The sequence below is a fragment of the Temnothorax longispinosus genome, chromosome 5 (assembly GCF_030848805.1).
Source record: "Temnothorax longispinosus isolate EJ_2023e chromosome 5, Tlon_JGU_v1, whole genome shotgun sequence".
NCBI classification, from domain to species: Eukaryota; Metazoa; Arthropoda; class Insecta; order Hymenoptera; family Formicidae; genus Temnothorax; species Temnothorax longispinosus.
This window is the reverse complement of record NC_092362.1, coordinates 3,348,503-3,368,171: the sequence shown is the minus strand read 5'-3', so window position 1 is coordinate 3,368,171 and position 19,669 is coordinate 3,348,503. Positions and strand designations below refer to the sequence as shown.

The 19,669-nt window shown below is 46.0% G+C and overlaps 1 protein-coding gene across 5 annotated transcripts in view; it reads right to left on the bottom strand.

Moving 5' to 3' along the window:
* Window positions 1–19,669, bottom strand: part of Bru3 (bruno 3) — a 620,785-nt gene that overhangs the window by 499,872 nt on the left and 101,244 nt on the right. For 3 of the 5 annotated variants that reach the window (XM_071779537.1, XM_071779535.1, XM_071779544.1), the window contains one exon: window positions 13,856–13,938. The gene's annotated coding sequence lies outside the window, so the exon portion shown is untranslated. Of the gene's footprint in view, window positions 1–13,855; window positions 13,939–14,041; window positions 14,187–15,624; window positions 15,929–19,669 lie in introns of those variants that run through there. The other 2 variants (XM_071779538.1, XM_071779539.1) reach the window with 2 other exon arrangements.

Genomic DNA, 19,669 nt, shown 5'->3' with positions numbered 1-19,669 from the left:
TTAGCTCAACGCGAAACTTTACAACTAAATGAACGAGCGAGATAATTTGTCGTCGATGAGCATAACGACTAATGGCCTAATATCAATGAAAGAGCTCGACGATTAAAAGTACTTGGGATTTGAAGAGCATTAATCGTACACGAAACGGAGAAAATAATTTAATTTGAAAGTAAAAATGCGATCCCGCTTTGCAAGTCTGATGGTGGGCCATTGTTTCCGCGCGCCTCTAAGACTCCCCGTCTCGCTCTCCGCCATCGTGGAATGTGTCTGTGTTCTCTTTGTCCTCCCACCTTCCCGCTTTTGCCAACGTCTACCGTAGCCTCCTTTGTATAATCAAAACTCTCGAACAAATTTTCATATTGTTTGCGATTCAATTGGACAGGCAATTTCCGGGCTGGTCTCCGAAAATATCTCCACTTCTGCGGCACCATAGCCTCGTCTTAAGCCACCCTTGGCCATTTTCCTCATTATCGCGTAACTACCTCGCTGGAGGATGTATACCTTGCGGAGGTAATGCCCCCGGGCGCGTCTTAGCCACTATTTATCTTAGCCATCGATGCTGCTTCATTATCCTCAATTCCAATCTCTACTTTATGCAGCAACAGACACCCCGAGGCTCATCCCGGGGAACTATCTAAGTTCGCGCAAAGCAAACTTAACATTACATGATGCTGGAAAATCATATATTAACGGAGAATGTTCGTTGATCTTAAGTACAAACCGAAACGGACTTCAGTGCGAAATTATACGAGCAATGATATTATTTTTAATATGTAGATTTGAAAATATGACAATGAAAATAGAACGCTAACAGTATAATAATAAAAATTTAATACCATTTCTTTTTTTCTCTTTTAATAACTAACTTTGTTTAGTAGAAAATACGTTTATGGAAAATTAAAATAATCATAAAACAGATTTTTAGTGCTAATTATCATTTTAAGTTTACATCAATGACGATATAAACCTTGATTATAACTACTACTCATACTTTTTACGCAGCAAAAATTACGACGGCTATTTTTCACAGACATGATGCATGATCTGAATTTTTCAATATGCACTCTTTGCTCTTAACGTTCATACAATGTCGTCATAAATGTCCACGGCGATAGAATCGCAAAAATTATAAAGGCACATAGAGAGCGATTTGCGCAACGTTGCTTTCAGTGTTGCCGGGAAGCTTGTTTATACCTCGTCGCCTAATTGCGAGGGATGCCGTAACTCAGTTTTATGACTTGTCACGATTCATTACCGCGATAACGTTCTCTGACGCGGCCGCCAGAGCTTTCAGTTAGTTTCCTAATTTTTTTTTATGTATAATGCGAGCTTCCTTTGTGCGAGGCGCGGCCTCGGCTCTCGGGGAGAACCTTTCCTTGATCTATTAGCCGAGTGGACGGTAGCGTGGCGTGTTGTAGATTAACCCGATGTTAACCCGAAGAAGAACGTATTACAAATAAGGAAACGGACCAGAAAAGCGAGGCCACATTGCTCGTATTTCCCGGAACCCTTCTACGCCACTAGCAGCAGGCTGGACACGTCTCACCCCGACAGGGGGCAGAAGCAGAACCAGATTAGAACCCGACAATCAAGCCAATTATACACTCCGGTGACGCTGACCCAGCTTCTCTTCTAGCCCTCTGTGCCGCCTACTTCACCCTCGCTACTCCTCCCTTTCTTCTCTGGAATCTGGAAGGTTCTCCCGGCTCTTCTCTCTCTACAGCGAGTCGCGCCGAAACCCTACCCGAGGAACTCATCAGATCTCCCGTAATCCCCGTGGTACGAGACCCAAACGAATTGCCCACGGAATTAAGCAGCTCGCACGAGACATTCAATACGTGTAAGACCGTACGAGCTGTAGAAAAGGATCTTTTGGAAAGCACAGATAGCTTTGTACACCACCGCAAAGCGTTTCGCGCAATGTAATTTCGTTAAAGAGCAAAGAAAAACTTAATTACTCGCACGATACTGATGTTCTCAAAAGCTAGCGATATTTTGATAACGCTGTAATTATTTCTCGGTATATAATTGTTTCTCAATTATTACTTATGACTGACAACTCATTAGTTATTATCAACAAACCTGTGTATGCCATATTCCAACAATATTCAATTTCTGAATAATTTAATTTAATTTCTATGATACCTTATTCGCTCTTCTATCTAATTCCTTTCGTCGAATCAAATCATTATAATCTCCTTTCGAATTTAATATGGTATATTTTTTGATAGGTAGGTCCGCCTTAAAAATTACAAATAAAAATTTACCGAGCCTACTATAATACTTTCATACGCATAAGGTCGTCAATGCGTACTACCCTTTTAACTGCGGATAAGGACGGGGTTAAGGGGCATAGGCGAGAAAGGTGAAGAGACCTGACGTTTAGCTCTTCGGAGGGAACCGTTCCCTTCGGGCCAGAGTGACGTAGCGAGATCGGCTGAGGTCCATGTCTGAAGGAGCACGAGCCGAGCGGCAGATTGCAGCCCGGGTCTTTGGAGGATCATCAAATTAGCGGAAGAGTCTTTGAGGCGTCTCCTGAAGGTGGCCAACTTGGCTCGTCATAGCCTCTCTACCAGAATTATGCCCCCCGCGACCCTTTCACCCGAATGGAGTTACAAACTTCAGCCTTCCTACCAGAGATAGAAAGGGCTTCCTTCTTCTTTCCCTTTCACGCCCACATCTCTTTCTCGTTCGACTTCCGTCTCCTTTGCCGCGCTGAGCGTGACGCTAATGTCGGTTGAATGCGACCAAAGAGAACTCTCTCTTTCTCTTTTCTCCCTGGGGGTTTCGGTGCCCAAAACGACTGGACCGACAGCGCTTTCTGCACCGGCTAGATATAAATGAACGAACTTCTAGAACCTACCGGGAAAAGACGTTAGAAGTGAGCACAGCCGCGGATTACTCGCGCAAATACGTATATTGCCAAAGTAATGTTGACCTCCGTTACGTATAGATGTACTCATTCAGTTGAGAGATAGATTTTTATACAATTTTACTCACAAATGTTGCAGTTAACAGACATATTTTTCATTTCTGTAATAAAATATAAATTCTAAAAATGCATGGATGATTCTGATTTTTAAATTTATTTATTTTTATTTCTTTTTCTAGTAATTAATAATTTGTCGATAATTATCTTTTTGCCATTATAAACATTTAATTTATTATGATTTAATTTATTACGGTTTTTTAATTAAGTTTCTGTATTCTTTTAAAGCAGAGAAAAAATCAAAAGGGAAGGAATGTTTCTCATTCCACGTCCGGACAGCAGTAATGATTTTCCTACGTAGGCCGAACCGTATCATGGTCGAGCAGGAGAAGAATGTTTCGTGCAATGTTGAGCGTAGGCACGGGGGCGATCGATCGAGGCACGCAGCGGAACCGAATCGCGCGCGCGAGAGACGGATGCTGAAAGGCTCGTAAAACGCAAAACCGCGAAAACGCGCGCTTTGTGGTTCTCGTGTGTCGACGGAGAATCAGCTGTATGCGACCGGGCGTTGCGCGATATGTATCGGATATTTTTAACTCAAGGTGGTAACATACCCTTTCACATGTGCCTAACATGACGTGTGTGTGCGCGCGCGCGCTCGCGAGTTCACGGGGCACACATGGAAAACGCATAAATGTTTTATGGTCCGACCCTTTGCCTCTCCCTCGCTGTAATGTACTACCAAACCTGTATGGCGACCGGCCTGGGCGACGGAAACTGGGGCAGAAACACAAAGCCTGCCCACTGCCCGGTCGAGATACCGTCGACAATACCTAAACGCACTGAAGAAAGGACACTCTTTCCATGCCCTCGCGCGTAGAAGCGGACCGACCTATCGTTGATAAAACCCACTGGAAAAGCCCAGAATATTTTCCCAACACTTGCCCGAACTCCTCTCTCGCATGCTCGCTCCATGACTACGGTTTTTTTGTTCTCGCGAGCGAGCGAGCTCGGAGACTGTGTAAAATCCGATAAGCCCGCGTGTAAATTACGTAACGAAAAAAGTTCGCTCCGATATTGACTTGTACACGTCACAGGATTACGGGACTCCATTGACCTCGTTCCGACTGACAGTTGCGCTGCGCGATAGGTGAAGTCCATTAAATGAAATCAAGAACTACAACAACGTCATCCTTACCTGCCTGCGGAAGGCAGGAATTTCCAACACACACGTAGATCCGAGATAATATACTCGTAACTTCACGATAGTACCTTTATCTACCACGATGACGTTTACTCACCGAGTAATTTTAGGCCAAGTAAGCCGATAGGAATTGAGAGCGGGCGAGTCGATCTTTGTCGGAAAACCTAAAATGAACGTGATGTCAGCCTGGCTGGCTGGGCCGGCGTAAATATTTATATTAGACACGTGCCGACGGAGCAATCGCGAAATGATTTAAGTAAATGGACGGTACATGGATTGGGGAGAGACGGGGAAATCGGTCGGAAATATGGTAACGCCGATGAGCAAAGAAAGTTAGCCCGGCTGATATTTCCGCCGAAATCTCGCCGATATTTCCTCCAATACTTCTGCTGTTTAAAGAGCGGCTGTCTGGAAATAGTAACGGCTAATGGTGCCTCGAGTGTTTGCACGATCTTCGACTATTTTTAGGTATTCGCAGCGCGAATTTCGTAGCTGCCTATATACATCACATCCAACATATTGTGCACCACGTACCACCCAAGTGTATACAAGTTTTTCCTTTCGCGCCCAAGTTCCGCGAAGAACCACATTGAAACGTTTTCGCGATCTTTTTCGCGCTGAAATTTATATATTGTAATTATATGTAGGCGAAGTAATATATAAATATTTATGATTTCGTTTTCTCGTTGTTTCAAGAATTTACGAAGGAAACTGTTCCCCGGGCCTCCAAGTTAATTTAATTTCATTTACCCTAACACCCTAATCCTTACAAAAGTAACGAGAAACACGCGGCGACTTCGCCTCTCCTTTCTATTTCTTCTTGCTATCTTCGTGTCAGACTTTCCCCTACTTTCCTGTGCGAAACGGTTTACTACCCTACGGAAGACACTCGGTATCGCAACGTGGAAATAAGTTCGACTCCGGGACTGGCCACGAGGGGCGCGTCCTTGTTCGCCTCGGCAAACGGTAAGGGGGTTTGCTCGCGCAATTCCTATTTCTCGCGTTTTCCGATGTTTTCCACGACCGCGTCGGGGCAAATAAAGTTTTCTCAATTTCCACGGGAGAGATCGGAGCCGCCGTGGCGCACGCAAGTGGCGCAGGAGAGGTGCAACTTGCATCGCGCCATGCACGTTCACCGTAAAAAGGTCGATCCGCGGCGAACGAGCTCTGTATACCGAGCTCTACCGTCGACGACGACGCGGCCGTCGTGATCTCGCGACGAAACGAGCTCTCCGCCTGATCAAACTTCTAAAACTGGGACATTATTTTTCCGCCGGAGGGACGCATTCAATTTCCGTTTCGCGCTCGTCCGCGCCTGTCTCTGGGAACTCCGTCGAGGATGTCGCCAGCGATATTAGAAATCGCGACGATAGGTCGAGGAAAAAAGGAAAACTAAAAAAGATAAGTCGCCGTGCAATCGCTACGGGATAGAAAGAGAGAGAGAGAGAGAGAGAGAGAGAGAGAGAGAGAGAGAGAGAGAGAGAGACACGTTTCCGCGATGAACCTAGTTTTGTGATGATCTTTGTGCGTAATGTTGGCAAATGGAAAAGCAGAAGGTAAATCACAAAATTATTCTGTACCACGGAAATATAAACGTAACGTGTCATTTACACTAATGGACTAATGCGTATACATATTTAAAATAAAATAAATTACTAATTTATGGTTACGGCGGTAATTATTTTACGTAATTACGTTCGCATCAACATAATTGTTTCAAAATTAAAATATAGAAATCGCACTAGCATGAAAATACTTGACTAAAAAATATCGTGTTGAACGATCTTGTTTATCCGCAAAATTAAAAGGTGCCGGCAAAAGGTATGCATTTGTCAGCGAGAGCGATTTTTTCGACCAAAGGATCAAAGCGCCGTAAAATCGCGCTCGGTCGATCCGGTCATCGAGATCCGGACCGAAAGTACTCCTCTGTCACACCGAGTTGTTTCAATTTTTCTATCCGGTCCGGTGGCTGAATTGTTCCCTCCTTCTAATTACTAGCTCAGCCCGGTGTAATTACCCGCTACGCTCGCACCGCCGCGCCGGCGGAAAAGCGGCTGTGACTCCGTCGACCGACGACGACAGTGGTTTTCTCTCTCTACTCTCCGCGATGAGAACGCGAATCGCGGGAGCGACGAGACCGGCCGCCGCGAGTCAATAACGGGCCGCTCCGTTCTCCGTGATTTGCATGACAATCGGCTCGACTCGAATCGTCGACGTCGTCATCAGCGTGACGGATCTGCTCCGTCGTTCTCAAAGCAAAAAGCCTTCCCTTCCCGAGAGCGCCGAGCGCCGAGCGGCGCGTACGCACCGCCCGCGCCGTTCCATCCGAGCTTTTACCAACCCTCATTCCCGCTCCCCCCCCCCCGTTCCCCGGCCGTTACCGCGACACTCGGCAGTCTCTGTCGCACGCATCGAGACCTGCACGGGATTCCGTCATGCTCTCGACCCGGCAAGTTAAGAGCCCTAATTAAATTCAGTCTGGGTACTCTTACCGAGCTCGGTCCATCGTTCATTAAGCGCCGGATCAAAGTGATATTCCCGTAAAGTAGTTCCACTTCGTGGTGAGGGTTCACCCTTTCTACCACCCTCACCTCCCTCGACACGTTTCCACGCTCGCTATCACGGCACGGTGTGGGAGAACATCGTGACTTTCCACTAGAGATAGGTGAATCTTTTATGCCGTCGTCGTATGAACGATTAATTATCTGGTAAGGTCATTGCGAGATGTTGTCTTACTTAGAATGAAGAACAATGAAAGCTCCACCCTCGTGCTCCATATGGAAGCGCCGATTTCGAGCGAACTTTTGCGTCTATATTTCTATCGCATAAGTAAATCCCTCCACAGAAACATTTTTCTACTTATTGTATAAATTGACTACGTTAACTAAGATAAGTGAAACAGCTTGAAGCAACAGAATATTAAAATATGCGAAGAAAAACATGTACGAGATCCTCTCTCATATTTATCGACGATTTTATCGAAGTCCGTAAATTTATGGATCTAGATAAAAAAATAAAACAGAGAGAAAAAAATTAATTCGTGTAAATTGCAAAAAGTAAAACTAAATTTTATTAACAAGTTTCTTTCAATTATTTTCCTTATGATAAAATATTTAAAAAATAAAAAATTGGTCCTCTGATATTGAATCTACAAGTGAGCGCGACCAAATGCGAATGAACAATTTCCTCCAATGAATGTAAATGATGTGCCATAAATTGTTGATTCGTGTTTGTTCACGCTCACTCGCTTGGTCTAAATTCAGCTTTCGAAAGATATGAGCGATCATTTTGAACGGAATCAATTTTGATTGAAATTAGAAATTAATATCTATATACACATTCAGAGATGTATCATAGTTCTATTTAGTTCAGTTAACAATATATTAGCTTGATTGTTTCATATTAGAACTAGAATAGCTCTTGTACGATTAATAGCATCCGAATGAGCCATAGAAGGCAACGAGTTGCAGCTGTTACGCAGGGTGGATGTGAATAATTAGCGGCTGATGTAATTCCCTGATCATTAATAACAATAACATTTCAGACATACAATTAAACGGAGCATATGATATTTTATAATATAATTGTACTCTGGTCTTTCTTTCTACCATGGGTATATCTGTAAAATTAAGAGAGAAGTTTATCGTACCATCATAAATTCATCGTAGAGATAGGAGATCTCCGGATAGGCGATGAAGTCGACCATGTTGTTGCGATGTATAAACTGAATAGCAAATAACGCGGCACTAATTCCAGATTACACGTAGGGATAAAACTCGACGGACCGTAAACGGTCACTGCGACTCAGTACGCGTAATTTTCCCTCACAAATTCCCTCTTTTAATATGTAATCACAATCTTAATGTCATCGTACAAAATCATTGCACTGCATAGCTTCACTCAAAGATCTGACAAATTAATTTTGATGCAATATCAATCATATAAACTGTTAAAAATAAAACTCTGATCACTGTCACGAAAAATTCATCACGCACAATACTTATTTACGACTGTTTCGAGCACTCTCGTTCTTGACAGTTAGCAAGAACGAAGCACGTGGAGCTTATCAAAATCATCGTACTAATCCAACGTGAACCGATGTGGAATTACGAAGCCGCCGAGGGCGCACAAAATCCTCCAAATATTTCTTCTCCGAAGTGGACAGAAAGAGACAGTTTTCTGATAACTTGGATACGTAACAATCTAATGCACGAGCACGCGAAAAAGAAAGAGAGACGAGGGAAAGGAAGAGCACCGAACGAAGGGCGCGTGTAACTGCTCCCAAGGCTGTATCGCGGAAGTCGAAAGGGAAGGTCCACGAGGCGGCCACGAGGGTGGAAAACGGACGGCTCTGTGTGCGCGGGGCGACACGCACACGAAGACAATGGAACGGAGGGAAACGCGAGGGTGTACGGGCACGTGTGTAACGTCCGTGTGCGCGAGTGTAAGTGGCCGCGTGTGTAATACAGAGAGAAACGCGAATCCGGCAGGCCGCGCTTGCGAACGAAAGCACAAGGGAGAGTAAGCTCGGTCACTGAGGCGTCGCCACTCAGCTTGCTTCTCCTCGGGAGTGACTCCTCCCCCCCCTCTCGGGTACCAATCCCCTACCATTTCCATTCCATCCCTCCTCGACGTTCCTCCGTCTTCGTCTCTGTTTCCTTCTCGTCTTCTCTCGTCTCGATATCTTTTACCCCGCCAAAAACGACCCTCGTCGTCGCGGTACGCGCAGCCAGATCCGCGTAATTGTTTGACGGTGGCGACGGAGACCTCGTTTCAACTCCGTACGTAATAGTCACGCGATAATTACGTAACGATCTGACGACACTTTGCGCGGTGTACGCGAAGTATAATAGCTACTTTTAATATACTTCGTCGGCAACTTATAAATCCTTTTTTGCTGCAAAGCTGAATCCAATCTATTATGTCACGAGACGAGAAAGGTATGATTTATGGAAAAATATACGTAACGAAAAATACGAAAAATTAACGTAATGGCGTATTAGTTCTAGCTCCGCACAAACCAAGGGTAGCGAGATAGAGGTCCACGAAAAAAACCGCCACTTTTATTATTGCGTCACTTGCAGACAGTGAATTATGCATAGGACACTTGGAGTGGCTGAAATCGTTGGAACGTCATTGAATTCAAGTGCGGCGCAGGTGCGCGCTGCAGTTGCAAAAACTTCGTTAGGAGGGAATGCAAACAATGCACGGGTTCGGACAGCTCCGTTCTTTTCTTTGGGCCTTCGCGCTCACGAGCGCACCCGACCGCCTCGTTTTTCCGTGCCCTTTTTTTTCGAGCTTCCACGTCGAGTTTTGCACGCGCGAGTATCGCTCGCCTTATGCAAATCCGTACAAACTCTCCCCGTCTCTCCCCTCCCTCCTTCCCCCCGTCCCTGTTTCTCCCTCATCCACTCCGTTCACCTTCTCGCTGCGCCTATATACGTTTCTTTGCCTTTGGTAACTGGCGTAAACCCATGGCGCGACACCGCCAATTACACCCTCGTAAATCGGCCCGCCAATTTGTCACCCGCAATTCGTCCGTCTGAATTTCAACGTTCCTTATCGCGTCACCTCGACGTTCTCGCCACTTAAGCTCTCTCTCCCTCTTTCTCTCTCCCTCATGATTTCGAACACGGAAAACGAAGGTCTCTAGCGGCAGCGGCCGGAAAGCAGGCGTGAGCTTTAATGCATTTTTTCAATTCTCACGAGGGAACCGCTGCCAAACGATTACGCTCAAGGCAGTCAAGGCGGAACATTACTCCTCGCGTATTATAGCGTGACGCTCGCGCGATGGCCCGACATTGCATTTTTATTTAACGACCCTTATGATATCCAATTTGCCATTTCGATCGATCTTTATAGTCCCTCAAAACGCAATCATCTCCATTCTCCCGAACATCGTCGAGATTCCGAGATTGTAACGTCCACAGATCGGATTTCTATCTACGAGCCGTAACACGTATACGAAATTTTTCTGTCGCCCGCGATACCCAGCGAACATCTGGCGATCTGTTAATGTTGAGGCTGCCTAGACCAACACGACGGCCGAGTTTCAGGCATGGCTTACAAAGTAAAGCAAATAAACAAGAATTAAATCTGGAAAGCTTTACCCGCAGCGAAAAAGATTCGGATTTTCATGCGGATTTCGATGCAGCAAATGAGGCCGAGAAAAAAAATATAGGGAGAACAAGAAGCAGATAAAGTACGGAGGCGGTTAACTGCAATGCATTTAGATCCGCCGGACGGACGACATTAAGCGAATCGTTTTCCTTTTTCCGCGCAGAGATATATATATATATATATAATTTTCGACGGTGCCAAGTGACGTAACTGTTATTTTACATGCAGTTCGCTTAATGACGATGTTGATAAATACGGCGGTGAGGTCTGCGGTATCGCGGACGAAAGTCGAAGCGTACACGCGCCATTAAATTTAGCGTTCGAGGAAGGAACGGGGAATCTGAATCATCGGACGTATGTATAGCAACAAGTTTGACACGCCACGTCAAGCCGCGCTAGAAGTATTACGGAAACCGGCCGGAAGCGGGGCGCCCAAATACTTTCTCTGTCGCTTTCTGTTCCTCGCGTGCGCGCGAACGGGCGCGTGCGCACGTGCAACGATCGCTTCCGCAGTATAAGCGCGAGCTAAGTATAGACGACGTTGGCCGGCGGCATTGTTATTGCTTGCGCAGCAGCAGCGCTGCCTCGGCTACGGGATCTGTGTTTATGAAGGGTCCGTTGCTCGGCCGAGTTATGGTCTCAGGTGTATTCGGATATTACGACTCGACTCGAGGTCCGGATCGGCAAACGAGCGCGTTGCATCGTGCGTATTGCCGACGCGGGTATTTAGTCGCGTTTAGCCGCGTTTACAAGAGCCGTACCAATGAATGAAATCGGCATCTCGGGGAGGAAGGCTCCGCGCCATTCCATCGTCATCGTGCAGCCGGCTCGTAAAACCGCCTCGGTGAATATAAGCGCTAGATTAAGATTTGCATAACCATCGTTGTTCTCGGCCGAAGTATTTTAATGTGATCGGGCTGACGTGACTTATGCATACATAGCGCGACGCGTTACGTAACTTTATGCAACTTCACGCTGAGATTGCAATCTCTACAAGTTTGAGCGATGAGTTCGAATTAGCGAGAAGAGCTGAGAGATCCTAGACCCGATGCGCGTTGATCAAAGTAAAATCCGCCAGCCCCTGACGAGCATCTGTTTAAATATCATTCTGGCCCTATCTTATCGAGACACAGCAAACGCGACAGAAGGATGAATACATGCCAATGGCACGACAGTCAAAGGCAGCTGTTCATATATGTGCTAGTTAGCTCGGTATCGTGATAGCAAAATTTGCATGGCGCTTCTAAACTTGAATTTTATTTTGTCAGGTATATTTTTCAAATTAATGGGTATAAAAAAATGAGCTTTAGCTAATGTTATTCTGCTTCGTATATTAAACACGTATATCTATACATTTGGTTTTTATTACTGTTTCTCTATCCTCTTTTTATTATTCTCAAATTAGGTTGCATCTTCCCTTCATTTTTTCTCAAATGTTTATTGCATTCTCACTCATAAAACACGTATATGTCATTTGCAATATGTAAATGTGTGTGAATGATCGTGATGTATTGAGCACGGGTTCGTGAGTTCGCTAAACCCTAATGACTGCAGATCAGTCATCCCTGCGGAAGTTATAAATATATGTCGTTTCGCGATATCGTTACGTCGAAAGAGAAATGTGATTAAGTACCGCAAACTTTCGAAAACCTACTTTTCTGTCGCTGTTTCAAATGAAAGATTTTAATTGAAAGATACATTATCGAGTGCATGCCGTCGCACCGTAAAAATTCCATCGGCCAGAGTTCCAAAGTTAACGCAACGAAAAACGATATATATTTCTGTCGTCGGATTGTGGACTAAACCGCGCAATTTCGGACAGAGCGGTTTCGCCGCGACGCATATATCACGGGAATCGGACGTGCAGATTTTTTTCAGATATATCTCGCGGGCGGCCAACACGCGGAAACCGCGTGCATGCAAAAGGAGAAAAAAAACCCCCGTCGGCGTACGCGCGCGTACGTGCGTCTGCCTCTTCATAAAGTCATAACTCAACCGTATCCTCCCCCTCCCCCCCCTGACGCACATCCCTCGGCATAACATTTAAAACGATTTCCGCTGGCAGCCGTGCCAAGACCATAGCAGCGTTGTTTCGGGGGATAGATTAACGAAACATAACGCCAGTACTCGCTACGGACTTCCAAGGGGTAGCTCAGATAATGGGAAGGGGCATGTTGGCACCGCTCTGGCAGTTAAGCAGCATTCAGTGCCGGCGATGCGCCGTGGCTCGGCCTCCGGGGCCACGATCGATGGAAAATTTCAGGAGTTTTGGCAACCCGCACAGGCCTCCGGGAGGGACCTCGCGCAACACGAAGGGGAATTTAACTATAAAAAGTATATTTAAGAGATATAATTCACGATCAATCACATTACGCGAGAAAAGGACGCCGATATATGCGAGGCCAAAGTATCACGTGTTACGGACGCGATAAATGTCCGGTGAAAATATCTCGAACGTCCCGAAGATATCGTAACTTTCTAACACCGTATACGAGGGAGAGCTACGTCGAGTTAGCAACTCGCACGGCGAGGATAACGGCGTACGTCTAGCGTTATTTACGACATTACTCGCCATAAATATGGAGGGAAAAAAGAAAGAGAGAGAACTATCCACACCGTGTTCGAACCATACGATTATGATGCAATGTTTTTTTTTTTTGCCTTTCTCTGTGCCTTTGAGACCGAGTTTCTTCGTCCGCGACTTAGGCGAATGCGAATACGCGAGGATGTGCATCCTCTCCGGTCCCTCCCAATTGAAGAGGAATGCGAGATTTTTGTAATACCAGGAAAGGGGTATAAGAATGCGCGTATCCGGTCCTGGCATTTGCAGGGTATCCCACACAGAAAGTCTGATGATACATCGCGGACTCGCCGCGTCAGTGCCATCCCCGCGATCGCGCTCCTTCCCTTTACCCGACCGCCCGCCACCCTTCCACCCCTAAACGGAATCTCGGCGTTAAGAGATTAACTCGTCACGTCGGGCCATTTTAATATCCCGAATCGCCGAAATTAGTCGGAGAAACGGCATACGGCGATAAGTATCCGTTACTGTCGGTGTCCGGCACTTTTTTTTGCCGCGCGAAACGCATCTCGATTAAAAATTATAGCATCTGTCGTGCGTACGCTCGATGGCCGTTCCATGAGGTATATAGACGGAAATCGGAGACTAAATAAATCGATATTTCGAAGTCTCGCCCGCAAACTTGGAGCCGCTCCAAACGGTCTCGCGGCAAAACGAATGCAGCGTCGGCGTCTCTCGACAGCTAATTCACGCGTATCGCGTATTCGTAATGCCGAACAATTTTGGGTTGCGATACTCCCCCGTATTTCGAAACGTCGCGCATACGCTATGCGTCGATAGAACTTTGCGATTAAGAAAAATATATCGCCTCTCTTCGAGAGTTCGGTGGTGCTACGTCCCCAAGTCACGGCGAGCGGGCGCACGCTCGCAGTATGGCGGACTAACGAGAGAGCGCTTATTAAGCGAGACCGAGATAAGATTTCCGCCGGTGGGGCGCAACACGGAATGGAGGTGGCATTAATGGAATATAATTGGTTGAAAAGTAGGTAAACTGCTTGCAGTAAACGTTGTAAACACTCACCCCTGGTAAAGTCCGCTTCTCATGCAGAGCGTTCTGGGCGCTGATTGCGCTGTCACGGCTGTAGTAGGTGAGGAACGCACAGCCTGAAAACGAAAAGAAAAAAAAAACATAAACCTTATCTCTCGCGAAGAGATTAGCCCGCGGTTTCGCTATACGACATAGCATCCGCGAGAGCTCTTTACGTACCCCTTTATCACAAAGGTATCGAGAGCGACACGCAGGCACGCGAGAATTCGGGGTGTAATCACTTAGAGAAATATTACGACGTGCTTGTGCGAGAGACGAGGTTTATCGGCGGCCGGTCGCGGCGCAACGTAAAACGCAAAGCTTTTTGCACAGCTGGTGGTCGAGAGATCCGTCGAAATAAAAGTTTTATACTTGCCGCGGAGCGCGCCCGAGTCTAAGGTCGATTCGTGGATAACGTGATCTCTCCCGTTGTGCTCGCGGCGCACAACCGCAATTACGTGACGCGAGTCAATGTGTTATCGTAATTAGACAGGCCGGTGGAAAGTTCTCGCTGCGTAATTGCCGACGCGGCATACATTCGCGAAACTTTTACGCTGCAATCTTTATGACGCGCGACGTGCAAAACACGAGGACCGAGCCGTATTCGCGCCCCGGAAATGTACGGATCTCACGCAGTCGCGAATCGACCGTATACTCTTTGAAACTGCGAGCGCGCGTTGTCGCGCAGAAATAAACATGACGTTCCCACCCGATGACGATGACGTCCTCGCGTCGCTCGCCGGCTCGGTCACCGGTCAAAAAACCGGCCCGCCGAGATTTCGGCCATTGATTTTGTCAACGAAGGGAGAATAATTTCTACGGGGACGTCCCACGGGAATTCATCACTCGCGCGACGCGCGTTTCGATTCCCGCGCGCGATACACCGCTACTCGTAAAACACGTCGCTTAATCGCGTCCCGCAGAACACGTTATGCGAGTTTCGCTACGCTATCATCTTCGTCAGATAGTAATATCGATGTAGCGACGGAAACAACCCACCCACACCACCCGCCGACCGACGTCGCGCTCACGCAAGCCTCGCGCAACACTCTAGAATCGTTATCTCGCGGTTGATATAAATAGCCCGGTATTAGTCGTACTTCAGAAGTTCATATGCTGCTTACCGCTCTTATCCGCTACCGTAAAATTATATACATGCTTATAATTTACACAAAGTGTACCGTCTCTTATCGGGTTAACAATGGGGTCAATTTAGGCGAAAACCTTTGTCGTGAAATAATATACCTGTTATACATAATTTTGACTTGATTCGCAGAAGACAAATGTACGAAGACAATTGTTATCCGTATCAATGAGACGTTAATTAGAATTTGATGTTACGTAGATAGTAGTTTTCAATAAAGCTATTGAAAAATCTAGGTTTGTGTGTGTAGAGTCAATTCTCGTAGACCATAGTCGGTTTAAGAAATAGCATCGATATCGCAGCGGGTTAAAACGATGGTAATTAACCCGAGAATATTGGACGGTGCCTGAACCAGACCATTATCGGCTATCGCACTGTCGAGCAAACCCCCTGGGACCGCCTTCCTATCGGTCTGAGAATTTATTCAAAGGGCCTCTCGGTCCTATCTGATCACCATTTGACTATCTCAACACAGGGAGATGGATGTAAGCAAGCACGCGCGGCGCAAGAGCCGCGGACAGACCCCGAAGAACCAAGATTGCGCAAATATTTATGACACGACTCTATCAGCGCGATTCTGTCACTTACGAAATTCATTAAATTCATTAAATACACTCACGTGCGGAGAATCCATTCGCACACTCATATAATCTCAATCTTAGAGTGCATGCCCAAATATATCACACGCGAACGTCTCACTTCTTAATAATTATCTCGTGATTTGAAAACATCGCTTGTTACATTATTATGTAATGATACGTTTCTATTATTGCAAAAACAACTAGAACATTTAATACAATTCATAAACACACACACATACATAGTCTTTAGTCTGCTCAACTTTTGTGTTAATTATTTAATTTGTATAAAGTTACTTAAGCAAACTTATTGATTAGCTTATGTAAAAACTGTCGATACGATTCGCTAAATCACTGCTTCTACTCGCGAAGGAATTTCAATTCCAAGTCACACTGTTTTACAGCGTGATACTTGAGACATTTTAATCTTGCGCGAGGACTTCGATGACGCAGTTTCACGACGATGGCGGGGAGTGCACCGGTATGCACACACATACACCCATACACACACTCTCTCTCTCTCTCTCTTTCTCTCTCTCTTCCGGCGGTCTTTCACTCCCTGAAGAGTCACGTCGTGTAAACGAGAGAACGAGGAAGTAAGAGAAGCGTGAGGCGCGCTGCGCGCACTCGTAATTTTTCATGCGGCACGTTGCACGCGTCCAGAGCGTGGTTATCTCCGACACCGCAGTACGTCTCATTCGCACGTACGACGTCCAACCTAACCCGGGGTAAGTCCGCGTATAAAAGCTTCCCCTCTCGCTGGAGGAACGAGGGATGGAACGCGCGCGTCGTGATGGCCGAAAGTTCGCTGGTAGCCTGCGGCCGGTCACGACGCCGCGCGCCGCGGGTACCTCGCTACGTCAGATATGGGGGAGTACACACGCCCGTAATCCAAGCGCTCTTGCTATTTCGGAAATGCCCGAAAATATTTATAAACATCGCGGTCGCGCTTATCTTAATTGCATTAGGGACTCGCGCGCGCTCGTGGCTCCCCTATTCTGCGACCCGGATACCCAGCGGGAATAGAAAACTTCGTCGCGGCGGCAAATCGCAAGCCCCGCGGGCCTCCCGAGGATGAATTAGCTCCCAGCGACGCGACAAGAACAGGGACAATCGTTTCCTCGCGCTGCGCGTTGCCATGAATCTCTCCGCCGCCGCCGCTTTTGTCTTTTTCAGCTAAATTCAATCTGCGAGGCGACGCAATACGGTCCACTCGGGGGAAAATAAGATACTTCACCGACGAATGAATGTACATTTGTAACGCGGTAAATAGCAGCGCGGGCACAAGTTTGATGGGCAAGTTTGACTTTGGAGTGTACTGTTTACTCCGCTATCGGAGAGCCGCTTTTGAGGCATCTATTTTCGAACTGGGACAGCCCGGCTACTACCTCGGCGAAAATACAAAGAGTTAATTCAGTTTCGTATAGTTACCAGATAATGAAATGTTTAAATATATTTGGATTGTGTCACTGGAATATTTAAAGACTTTGTATAGGAAAGTTGTCTTTCCCAATAAATTCTGGTCTCGCTATATAGAGTAATTAACGCGAGAGGTAACGATTATGCCGCGATTCCTATATATACCTCCTCCTCGATGTAGTCACGTCGCGTCTAGCGGCATAGGCAATTATGATAAGGCTTACGATTAGCTTGACAGCGAAGCGTCGAGTGGCGGCGCGGCCTCGGTGCAAATTGCGGATGAAGCAGTTATACATTCGGTAGTGTAGGAACAATTCACTGATTCTAGATAATGAAACAGCTTGTCATCGGGTATGCGCATAGTCATCTGCATGTGTAGCGACGAAGTTTCAAATGTACACATACGACATATGCAAGGCGTGAAACAACGACGTGGATAAGCTACGGCGAATCGATGCGCGGAGAAGTTTCTCCCGTCGTAAGTTTCTAATGAAGATTACGGAGCAAAAAGTGAATCAAAGTTATCCATCGAACGTACAGCGTCGTGCGTTCCCGATATATGATTCGCGTATCTCGCAGGTGCTTGATTTTCAACGAGCAAATCTAATTAATTCAATTGAGATTAATTATCGATCTCAATTCAATTGAGGTTAATTATCACCAGCGGGTCCAGGCGACAATGACCATTGTAGCGACACGCCGCGTTCCTCTCACGTTGTTGCATTGATGCATCATGTGAAACTCAAATGACCACAGTAAGTATCGGTAAGCGCGATATGCAAATTAAATGATCGATTAATAAAATATAAAAATATAGATAATAAAGTGTAGAATATAAAATAAAATAGAATAATAAAGAGTGTGAAAAGGTTCTTTAATATAAAATCGCACATTAAAATAAGAACGATATACTAATATATGAATGTATTATATCATGCGATATTATGTTACCTTCTTGCGTTTAATTTATGTCACATAAATATTATAAAGTTAAATAAATTTCCATGATAACGGTGCGAAATCTCTGCCAGTATTTATCATTGCACAATGCAGTTATTGTTAATGTTTGTAACAATGTTTGTACGTAAGCGAATCAGGAATAATATAGTAGCGAAGCTATTGTTTAAACGCGAGGAAAAAAAGTGCCATGTATTATACGCGAAAAGGTCATCGTTTCACACTCTGCTGCGATTCGAAGAGAAGCTTTTATTCGTCTTGAGAAATATATGACGGGGATACACATGCAAATCCAATGGAGCCGGATTATAGACTGTTTTACGCTGATTCGAGTGGCAGCAAATACGTTGTCGAACAGGCATGGAGAAAACGCAAGTAGATAATCAAGTAGTTCTTTTCTCGTGGCTGTGGACCATACGCGAAGAGGCTGCAGGGCAAAACCCCGAGAGGTATGAGACCGTGAAGGAGGACCGTCTAGGTTGTGAGTTTTTGCCTATAAACCTGCCGACGTGTATCGCGGAAAGGTGGGAGAGACATATAGATAAAGAGAGAGAAGGCAGGATGAGAGATACAAACGAGAGTTGATGGCATCGTCCGACGTCGACGAGGGCCAGGCGAGGTGGTTAAAGGGGGTTCAAGAGTAGAAGAGCGTTTTATTTGCGAGGCAATGCGACGGCTAATACACCAGTCACTGGACAGCGTCCAAGTCATAAAATGGATTTTATGACGCCGATCGATACAACGAGATCTCTCTCTCTCTCTCTCTCTCTCTTTCTCTCACTTTCCGACAGTCGCCGTTCCCCTCTCGCGCCCCTCTCACGCTGTCGGATGTCCGCCGATGCCCCATATCGGTCCGTACCTTTCGAGGGAGGACGGCTTTGCGTATCCACGTCGTTCATACGAGCAATCTCGAATACTGCGAAAAGAATCTAACCGATTTGTTCCCCCCGCGTTTTTCAAAGATAATATAATCTCATTCTCGATATTGATCATCGGAGTTTCACACATTTATTATATTTTTTCGCTGTCATACGATGTAAAAATGTAATACGCTTTGTAAATAAAAATTAATAGCATTTATGAGAAATTTGGAGTAAGGAGAGGGATGGAAAAAATTTTCTGTTTTAAACTAAGTTGCGTGTATTGTTCAAAGTTGAAAATCCCAAAGTGAAAAGAAACGCGCGAAAGTTAAATCCGACGGTGTCTAGAGCGAACTCTTTTAACCCTCGAATCATGCCTCGGCACTGCTTGTCGAAAATTGGAAAGTAAAAGCTCCCAAGTGACACGGTGAACAGGAATGAAAAGTTTCCCGACCGCGGGAGTCGAAGAAAGAGCGCGTCGCGCCAACCAAATTGCTCTTAACCAGGTACTAGGCAGTCCGGGAATGAGGATTTTATGGTTCTCCTAATGAATTGAAACGAAACGAGCCTCCGGCAGACTCACCCACCGGCCGCACCCACACACATCACCCGTTATAGTATACGGAAATCGTCGTCCCTGCATCGGGACCACGCGCGGAGGTGAAATTTGCATCTTGGGCGAAAATTGAAATGCACCGGTACAATGGACAGGGAAGAGTGTCCTGCGAAATGACTTTTATAATAGGGACGCAGATAATATAGCCGCGGCGGGGCGGAACGAGAAGCGTTTCTAACTGACGGTATACATACACATAGCCACCGCAACGTGTGTACGAGCGTATCGCGACTT